The sequence below is a fragment of the Anoplophora glabripennis genome, unplaced genomic scaffold (assembly GCF_000390285.2).
Source record: "Anoplophora glabripennis isolate ALB-LARVAE unplaced genomic scaffold, Agla_2.0 scaffold229, whole genome shotgun sequence".
In the NCBI taxonomy this organism is placed as follows: domain Eukaryota; kingdom Metazoa; phylum Arthropoda; class Insecta; order Coleoptera; family Cerambycidae; genus Anoplophora; species Anoplophora glabripennis.
In genome coordinates, this window is record NW_019417127.1 from 39,562 (window position 1) to 49,899 (window position 10,338).

Sequence of the window (10,338 nt, forward strand, 5' to 3'; positions counted from 1 at the left end):
ATATAGATATTTCAATGTTATCCCTTATACCCAACATTACAAATTTTAATCATTCATCATTTTCATTTTCCTCTACGACAAAAACCTTTTCAAAAATATATTTACAATTTTACTAAATGCACGAGCATAAAAACTGAATAAATACAACAGCAAAAATATGGTGGTGGTTCACTTATACATAAAAATACCGAAGATGCAATCGACTGAAAGTTGCATTCATTCAACCATTTGATGTTCTCCTTTGGGAATATATTTTTATGTCTCACTGAAAATTTGCCTCAGTATTCTAAAAGTAAAATGTGAACGTTTTTAGGATATGCTTGGGGATGACGGTGCAACAACAAAGAAATGGTTAGTTATTGGGATTCCAAGAAGTTATAAAATTATTATGTATATTTATTATAAAAAAACTGAGTAGCTGTTGAAATATATTGACTTAGGACTATAAAATATTTTATTTTGACCCATCCAAAATGTACGACATTGGAGATATAATCGCGCGCATCAGTTGGATGAAAATAAAGCCCTCTGACCAACGCCAACATATGAGATAAACTGTGACATGCATAGTCCCCTTTATTTAAATTATATTTTTTTGCCGTGTGCTCCTTCGTTTTTCATATGTTGTTAAACCCTGCATAAATATTATGGAACATGTATCCGCAGCAAAATCATTTTGCGTATTTAGTCAAGGACAAAAATGTATAGTTAGTGAAGTTGTTATTTTTCGACAAATAGAAATACCACAGAATATAGTACATCAAAATTAACTGTATTTAATAAATTTGAAATAAAGTTGCAAGTTACTATACATAGAAGCACTTCACTCAAGAGCCATCTAATCAAAATATTACCTACATTGATTGATAGTCTATGTACACTATAATTATATTTATACCAATAATTTGCGCGTTATATTTCTAATCGTAAGTCTAATTACGTTTTAACAAAAGCAGTAGAAAAATATTAAGTACTTGCTTACCCTTGCCTTTTGCTTAGCAAATTCAATATACCATTTCTATGGAAAAGTCAAAACCAACTGGCAATATCGTTAAAGGAGCATTTGAAGTGTCTGAAATTAATTATAGCAATTGAAGGCCAGGTCACGCTACTTCCATTTCATGTTTATTGAAAATTTTATACAGGGTGTTCCGAACAAGAAGCGACCTCTTCGCTTTTGCTATTGCAAACGTTAATGCGAAATGTAGATAATTTATTCTGACTTTATATCATCTGTGCAAGTTTTTCAAGTGTTTCAAAATAATGCTTGTTAAACTAAAAAAGTCGCCTTTAAGAGATATTTTTCAAAATAACATTTTTTTAAGGGACCTTGTGTGTTACGTCGTATAATTTATAGAATCATACAGAATATAGCTCAAGTTAATTAAGCCATCTTTAAATAATTGATTTCTTAATTCTTCTCTAACATGCAATTCCCAGATAAAAAATGTCTGTGCACGAATGAGCACAGTACGTCTCGAGGGGAACTGTAACTATTGTATACAGGCTGTTTTAGGGTGACGTGACGACCCATTTCAGAGACTACTTCGATTTGAATTTTGAAAATTTGGGCCCTGAGGGGTGATCTCTTTGAATAAAATAATGTCACTTCCGATTATACAGGAAGTCGTCCTCTACTTTCTTATTTTAAATGAAACACCCTGTATATTTTTGCATATTTGGTATCTACCTGAAATTTTAAGGGGACTTTTATCAAGCTTCCGTATGTATCTCCAACGACTTTCGAGATATTTCAATTCTTTCAAAAAAGTTGCTTTTCGATAGCCTAATTCAAAAATGCTTATTTTTTGCAAAGTGCAAGCTGAAGTATTGATATTTGAAAGAGAGCTAGATGGGGATACCTATAATTTATTACAGTTACTTTAAAAACTGTTTAATTTTACACAGGGTGGGTGAAAACTTATTGTCGAATTTGTTTAATTTCGAACTTCCAAAAGTTGTTTTTTTTTTAAATGGAACACCATGTATATTTAATCAAAAACTGTTTTTATCCTCTATCTATTAGCTGCTTTGTTTTCAGGTTTGCTAGCAATTTCACAGCCATCCTAGCAAGAATTTGGATCATTTTAATTACTTATCACAAAAACCGCCGATAACAGAAAAATTAAAAGTGATAGGTATAGGGAAGTGCGACAGATTAGTTACGATCATAGACCACCTAGACTGGCTTATAGAGCGACTTTGGTGAAAACACTTTGGAGCCTGATTTGGAGCCCAGCGCTCAGTCGTGTCCTAGCATTTGACGTGTACGCATCGCTGTGATTTCGATAATTAGACGTTTTATCATGGGCAAGTGTATTGTAAAACATTGTATAAATAGAAGTGATCGAGTTGGTGAAGAAATTCGAAAAGTTTCCCACCTTTAGGTAAGTAAAAAAAAGGAATATATAAAAGGTAAATATGTACGCCATTTTTCGGTTAACGTCACAAGTTTCCAGGGTTAGCTTTATAATTTTGTTCGCCCACATAGTGTAGTGATTAACGTGATATTGTTATTATAAAATAATGAATGAATTACTGTAAAATATTTTTAGTAATTATTTACTTTATGTCTTAAATTTTTATGAAATTTTACCAATTCCCGTCATTTCGAGATAGCTGAAAATTAATTAAATATTTTTTTCAATTAAAAAAATCGCAAATAAAACTAATTCAGATTCAGTATTCGTACAGTCAATTAATTTTTATTAAAGATCGTGGTTGTTTAACGTATCCATCTCGAGATGTCGTAGTAATATGCTAAGAAACAGAAAAATTAATAAAATTTTTAAATAATTAAAGCAGAACACCTAGGCTACAGAAAAATAAACTTGTTTATCATGTATTAAAAAACTTTCTGAATGTGAACATATTTGAAAATTTGCATGAACATCAATTTGTTAATTTGCTTAACAATTGTAATCATTTAATAGAACTTGTAAGGGCTGAATGTGAAAAGTATATCGATGTACGAATAAATCATGAAGTCAAATTATTATTTAATTCGGTAAAATCTACGAAAAGACAAATATTAAATAAATTAATATTATTTAGAGGATAGTAAATATATTTAAATTATTTTGTAGTTTTATTTAATATGACACTAAAATATACTATTTTCTGAATTACAAACTTAAAATTGAATATTTGTCATAAGATGCAATATAATGTACATATTAAATGTAATAAAAATATTACTTAATCCGGATCTGCTTAAAAATGCGCGCGATCAGATTGCCTTGCACACTCCATTTCCCCGGATTTTGCATTCACTGGTACCCGTGCATTGGAATTAGATACGGCCAGTCTAGGTGGTCTGTGGTTACTATAGATAGATAGTAAAATTCTACAACATATTTTGATTCAATATACAGGATATTGCATTTAGAGAAATCAAGTTTTAGCGGTTCGAAGTTAAGCAAATCCGGCAATAAATTTTCACCACCTACCTGTGTAAAATTAAGTTTTTAAAGTAACTGGCACCCCCCTATCTCCCTCCGAAATATCAATACTTCAGCTTGAACGATGTAGAAAATTTTGAATTAGGCTATCGAAAAGCAACTTTTTGATATAATTGAAATATCTCAAAAACCATTAGAGATAGATATAGGGACACTTGATAAAAGTCCCCCTAAAATCACGCGTAGAATCCAAATATGTAAAAATATACAGGATATTCCAAGTAAAATAAGCAAGTAGATGGCGACAATGATATGACATTATTTTATATAAAGAGAGCATCTCGGAGAACCCGTCTATATTTTCAAAATTGCAATATCAATTATTCTATAATTTTCTAGATTATTTCAGTAAAATTTAATTTAATAATTGATATTAAATAAGTTAAGTAGGTATAAATCTTAAACAGAAAACAGCAAAAAATTACATTTAAAGATTGTTTAGAAAATTCGATATCAGTAACCAGTTGACTTGTGTCCTTTTTATAAATTCAAGTAAGTTGTTCTTCAATAACAGAACTGTTTCTTAAGATAATAGACCTTCTGGATTTATTAATTAACTACTGTTTACTATTTATATTTTAATTTATTACTCTTTGTTACGCTTACGTTACTGTATGACATACTGCTCTAGAAAATATTAACATGACTCAAAAAAACCACCAAGTTATAAAACGTAGTCTCAAGCTTAGTTCTAAATCTGTTACATTAGTTTCAGTTTCGGAGATCTAAGTATAGGTATCTAATGTAACATTTAAACTGGAATACCGTTAGTTATTTTTAAAGTTTGTAGAATCTATTCCATTATAAATATACGTACAGGGTGTACCTAAAATGCTAGGCTAAGCTTTACTGATGGGTTCTATGTCACAGGTTAACAAAAAATATTCGTATAAACATGTTCCAGAAACGCTTCGTTTTTGAGATACAGGGTGTTAAAAAATCTCAAAAAAAAATCATATATCTTTTGTGTAAATTAGTATTCTGTACCTAATTAGTTCGAAAACAAAGGCGCAATCGTGAAAAATTACTGTTTCTGCGCATAAAAATGAATTTCTATCTCATTTTTACAGGAATATTAAACGCAATAGTGCCAAAGTTACTCTAAACTCAGGAATTTAATACGTATACAGGGTGTCTCATAATTTGTGTCCAATTTACTTTCTATTGCCAAATATAAGAATATTTTTCCATATAAACATGGGTCGAAAAATGCTTCCTAAGGGAGCTACGCCCCCCTAAATGGGACCTCAAAAAAAATTTTTTTTTTTAATATTTCCGAAATGGGTTGAAATAAAATCCACTTAAATGCATATCCCTCTGGACCACACAAGAAACATTATTAAAAACATATTAAAAATATTCGCTCGGGACGCCACTGGACTTATCAAATGTAATCAAGTTAGAATTAAATTAGGTCCTTAACACTACAAATAACTCTGTCAAATTACAACAAAATTAGGTAAAGGGTGTTTAAGATATTTACGAAATAGCTATTTTTTTACAAAAGTTTAACTCGCTGTATCTTGAAAATGAAGCATCTGCGGATCAATGTTTATATGAACTTTTTGTATTAAAATCACTCAAATAATCGTCTGTTGAATTTATTGTACATATTTAATTAACACCCTGTACATTAATAAAATTCAAAAATTTTTTACATGTTCCTATTTTCAAATTTAAATAAAATTTGATAGATTTAAATCCGTTTTTCTTGAAAATGGAGCATTTTATCGAAAGAAATAAAGAATACCTTTTTTTGTAGACGAAATGAAGGTCTATCATATGTTGGCCTCTGAATTTGAAAATTTCGACAAGCAAAAAAATTGAGGCAAATTTTAGCTGACGAGCCCCCCCCCCCATTGAGACGTCCTTGATAAAAATTTTATGATATATTTCGATTTTTAATGAGCGTTCATGGTGTCAAAATTCATAATTTTTCTTCAACCCATTTCAGAACTATTTAAAATAAATTTTTTGAGACCCCATTTAGGGGGGCGTAGCTCCCTTAGGAAGCATTTCTCGACCAATATTTATATGAAAAAATATTCTTATTTTTGGTAATAGAATCAAGTGGTAAATTATTGGACACTAATTACGAGACACCCAGTATATTAGGATAACTTTTAAGTGCTCTATTTTATTGCATAAATCAATCATATTTGTAAGTGTCAACTATTTTAATTCAAAAAATCCCTATATAGAACAGAACTAGATTTGCGAATTGACGGATGTGGTCGTGCTCGGATATATGTAAGTATAGGAAATAGCTTTCCAGATCTGTATGAATTCCGTGATATGTAACTCAAGTCCGCGACGACACTGGAAAGACACGTTTATAATAGGTACTTTGAATAATTAACGTAATTTTGCGTTTATTATTCTGACTGTACTATGAACCTTGAGTGTAAAAGCATAGCTTATATAACCAATGTATGGATTATAATGGCAAACGGCCCATTTATGTATTAGTTATTAAAGACGTCTGAAGTAAGTATAATAATAATAAAAGTGTTTAACTTGAGTAATATCCCATTACTTTATGTTTACGGAAGATTTTTCTCTAATATCATATTTTCCTATTTGTTGTAGAATTTAATGCTGTCGTTTGATAGTTTAATATAATATAAAATGATGAATGTTGTAATAAAAAAAAATAATAATAAACAATGAAAATTACTGATTAATTATTATATACTGATTCACACACTATTTTTACCACAATCATTATCCGTGACACATTGTGCAGCATCATTGTAACTAATGCTCTTGACATAAATATTCCAAAATAATCTCGAGTACTTCAGCGTAATAATATTAGCGATATTAGTTTTATTATTGCACATATAATCTATATGGTCAAGGTCATCATCACACAGATAACGCAATCATATTTTCATTTGCATAATCATTCTATAAATCTGTTCCGAACAGATTTATGGATTTCTTAGGACATTAAAATTTGAGTATATACAGTGTTTTTAAAACATACAGGATGAATCACAACAAAAACAATTTTTTTTGTGAATACATACTTTGAAATCGAACTACAATTTTTGGTTAAGAGTCCGTCACGCGCTTGAAATAAACCCATTTTAAGGGTTCGGCCCATAACAGATATTTGGAAAACGAATAAACATAGCGGCCCAAATAAAAAAACAATCGAAAGACAAAGTGTTTTCCTAATGCTGTCTTGTAACAGTTTTTTCAAAATTGGTTTCTAATTGTTTAAATTTAAAGAGTAAACTATGCAAGAAATCGTCATATTTACAATTTATTTACGTAAAAATAAAGGCTTAAATCAAAAATTGCTTACAAGAGGGAAGTGGGTCTATCTTTTAGCTTTGCAATGATACCAAAATTATATTGATTTGATAAAAATTACTCAAAATTCTATGCTAAATCCCGAACGTCTACAACTTCAGAAACGAATATATTTTAAATGCTGCAACCACGTGTGTTTTACTCAGTGGGATGGGCTTAGAGATTGGTAATTGCGGACAGGACCGGAGTTCAAAGAAATATCTAGTCAGTGATAATCTATACGTTTTCAATTGAGAGTATTGAATTAATCGATCTTGCGGGGTTCGATTCTTTTATTTTCATTGGAAGAAGTTTTTGCATCCAATTAGATATTATATCAGAGATTGATATAAAAACTATCTTGAGTTAAAAGTTGTACGGCACAGCCAGGCAACGTTATTTCTAGCGGAAAACTAAAAAATGTATTTTTTAATAAATGTTTTTACTGCACTATCAGCGGTAATAATTAAATTTTTAATAGTAATAGTATATTTAATTTGTACAGCACAACATTTCGGCGTTTCCATCCCAGCCCATGTTTATTAAAGGAAATGCCGACAATAATCCCGTTTTCGTTTTTTGCCGTTTTTCTTGAGAAAGTATACGTTTTTTGTTTCCAAATGCACCTGGTCATACTAGTGAAATAACTCAATTATGATCGAGTGCTCGTTGATGAATATTGACGATTTTTAATTATTTTTGGTCATATTGAACTTATTCTCCGAGATTTCTATTCGGATGCCAGTTATTAAAAATGACTGCCGCTTCTTGATGAGTTTTATAATCATCTCCCACAATCAAAACTATTTAAATTTTCTCCTAAGAAGTTAACAGAGCTGCCATTTCTTGTATTTTATAAATTGTAACTAGCGTTTTGACGTTTGCTATCAAAAATTCCATTGGTTTGTCAGTGCATCTTACAGGAGAAGGTAAGGTAGTCGGATTTTTGTAATTTTTGATATTTATGGTATGTGTAGTTTGGACCTTGAATAAGAATTTTTCGAAGTAGTTCGACGCAACGTTCATAAATTACCGAGATAATCAATTTTGAAGTTTTACCTGACAGCTAAATCCACTAGCATTATGTGACCCATTTCTCAACTGGGAGCGTGGCGTAATTGGTAGCGTTCGGGACTGACAGTCACGAGATGGCTGGTTCGAGTCCGTCGCGTGACATTTTTTTTTTTAAAACGCACCATATAGTTTTTTATTATTTTTTTCATCTCGAAAATTATGAACAAACGAAATATTATAGTAAACACTTACGTATATGTAGAAATATTCTTCAAATATTTCATTAAAATGCACAATTGGTTGATAAACAATATTTATTATGAATTAACAATAAAGTTTCTTTAAAAAAAAACAAACAAGGTCAGGTAGGTTTTTTATTTTAATTTTAGTATTTGAAATTTTACGCAGTGTGGCATAAGCCAGAATGATAGTTATCATAGAAACATGGGAAGCAGAAACTTTCTATGCCCGAGCAGGTGTGTTTTTTTAATCACGACCCACACAACCTAGCTCAAAATGTTAATTAAACACTTGAAAAATATTCCTACATACAGTTATCATAATATTTCGTTTGTTCATAATTTTCGAGATCAGAAAAAAAAAGAAAGGAAGCTAGATGCTTAAAAAATTTCTGCTTCCCATTTTTTTTATGATAACTACTATTCTGGCTCGTGCCACACTGCGTGTCAAATAGTAACATAAATATAAAATAAAAGAACATCCTACCTGACCTCGTTTGTTTTTTTTAATGAAATCTTATTGTTAGTTCATAATAAATATTGTTTATCAACCAATTGTGCTTTTTAATGAAATATTTGAATATTCCTACATATACATAAGTATTTATTATAATATTTCGTTTGTTCATAATTTTCGAGATGAAAAAAAAATAATAAAATACCATATGGTGCGTTATGAAAAAAAAAATGTCACGCGACGGACTCGAACTAGCGATCTCTTGACTATCAGTTCCGAACGCTACCTATTAGGCCACGCTCCCAGGTGAAGAATGTGTCACATCTAGTGGATTTAGCTATCAGGTAAAACTTCAAAATCGATTATCTCGGTAAATTATGAACGTTGCGTCGAACTACTTCGAAAAATTGTTATTCAAGATCTAAACTACACGTACGATAAATATCAAAAATTACAAAAATCCGACTACATTACCTGTTAGATTTAATGTCTATCTCTAGACGTAAATTATCAAGTTTGTAAAAATAACAAAATCTGTTTTTTAATGGTAAATGGATAATATTGGATACCTGTTTGTAGTTTTCTATTTGGATCAACTTTAAATAACGATTGTCGATATTGTAAAAAATAAAGGTAGCAAAATTTACATTTTTCGACAAACCTCGTATACGACTGCAAAAAATTGAAATCTGATTATTTCATTTTTGATTTTAGGCCATGCAGAACTCTTCGTCAAGAATAATTTTTTTTCATAAAACCAAAAAAGAGAAGGAGCGTTAAATTGAAGTCCGCGGGATGTCGGTTATTCAATTTTGTATTGCGATGAAATCTGTTTGTACAATTGCGGTACAATAATTGTATTAATTCGAAATTGACACAATTATTGAAGCAAAAATTGTAACGTTAGTGGCTCGTTTAAATCAATCTAAATACGTCCACTGTAAAATCATCGTAGTGGGAGAGCGATAGTCTCCGCCTCCAGCTGTAACGCCCGTGCACCCGACCCCGCAGCGATACCTTAGCAGTGTACAGAGAACGGACTCTTAAGTTAAAATTTTAAATAAAATACCAGTAGGTACGGCCCTGTACCACATAAGATTTTATTCACAATTTTTTCTCAACTTTTTCATAAAGTTTTTAATTTTGAATGAAAAATGTTTCTTGATATTTTTGCTATAGAATTCAATTTTCTATTTTCCCAAATGCGTTCAAGGCAAGCTTGATGGAACATGCCAAACCAATTTCTTGTCTGAATGAATTTTTTAAAAATTTTCGCCCTATTATTAAGATGCCGTATTTTCGAAATGTTCGTATGATAAAACTTATTTATATTCTAGTATTGTCACCACCGGGTCCGACGTTAATCTGATTTACTCTGTGTAAAACTCACAAAAAGTGTCTGTGAGTATGGTCCCGGAAATACTTTTTATTTGCTGTGTTAGTACAGGAAGGAATATAAAATATACAGGGTGTTAAAAATAGAGTGTAAAATATTTCAGGAGGTAACAGTATGAACCAAAATAAGCAGAAAAGTCTTAATAAACATGGGTCCGCAAAGTAACGGTTGCGGATCACTATTCGTTTTTCAAACATTTTATTTTATTAGGAATAAACCGACAAAGGAAGATTTTAACAAACAAAAAACAAAGTTACAAATGTTCAAAGTGCCCTCCGTCCATTTCCAAGCAGGCACGACATCTTCGTCTCAACGATATTCGAACTCTTTCGAAAACACCCTCCTTGGTTTGGATTTCTTGACACTTTTGATTAATCCGTAGCTGCAGCTCTTCCAGGCTATTTACAGGAGTACCATACACTAATGTCTTCAAATATCCCCAAACAAAGAAATCTAGAGGGTTCAGATCAG

General features: G+C 30.9%; 2 protein-coding genes across 3 annotated transcripts in view; one reads left to right on the forward strand and one right to left on the reverse strand.

Annotated features, from left to right (window-relative positions):
• LOC108908088 (P3 protein) overlaps positions 1-10,338 on the reverse strand; it is a 42,167-nt gene that overhangs the window by 20,944 nt on the left and 10,885 nt on the right. The window contains exon 1 of one of the 2 annotated variants that reach the window (XM_018712007.1): positions 983-1,068. The exons of the other annotated variant lie outside the window; for it this stretch is intronic. The gene's annotated coding sequence lies outside the window, so the exon portion shown is untranslated. Of the gene's footprint in view, positions 1-982; positions 1,069-10,338 lie in introns of those variants that run through there. 2 annotated transcript variants of the gene reach the window in all.
• LOC111692159 overlaps positions 5,859-10,338 on the forward strand; it is an 11,250-nt gene continuing 6,770 nt past the window's right edge. Inside the window, exon 1 of the mRNA XM_023455954.1 lies at positions 5,859-5,948. The gene's annotated coding sequence lies outside the window, so the exon portion shown is untranslated. The remainder of the gene's footprint in view (positions 5,949-10,338) is intronic.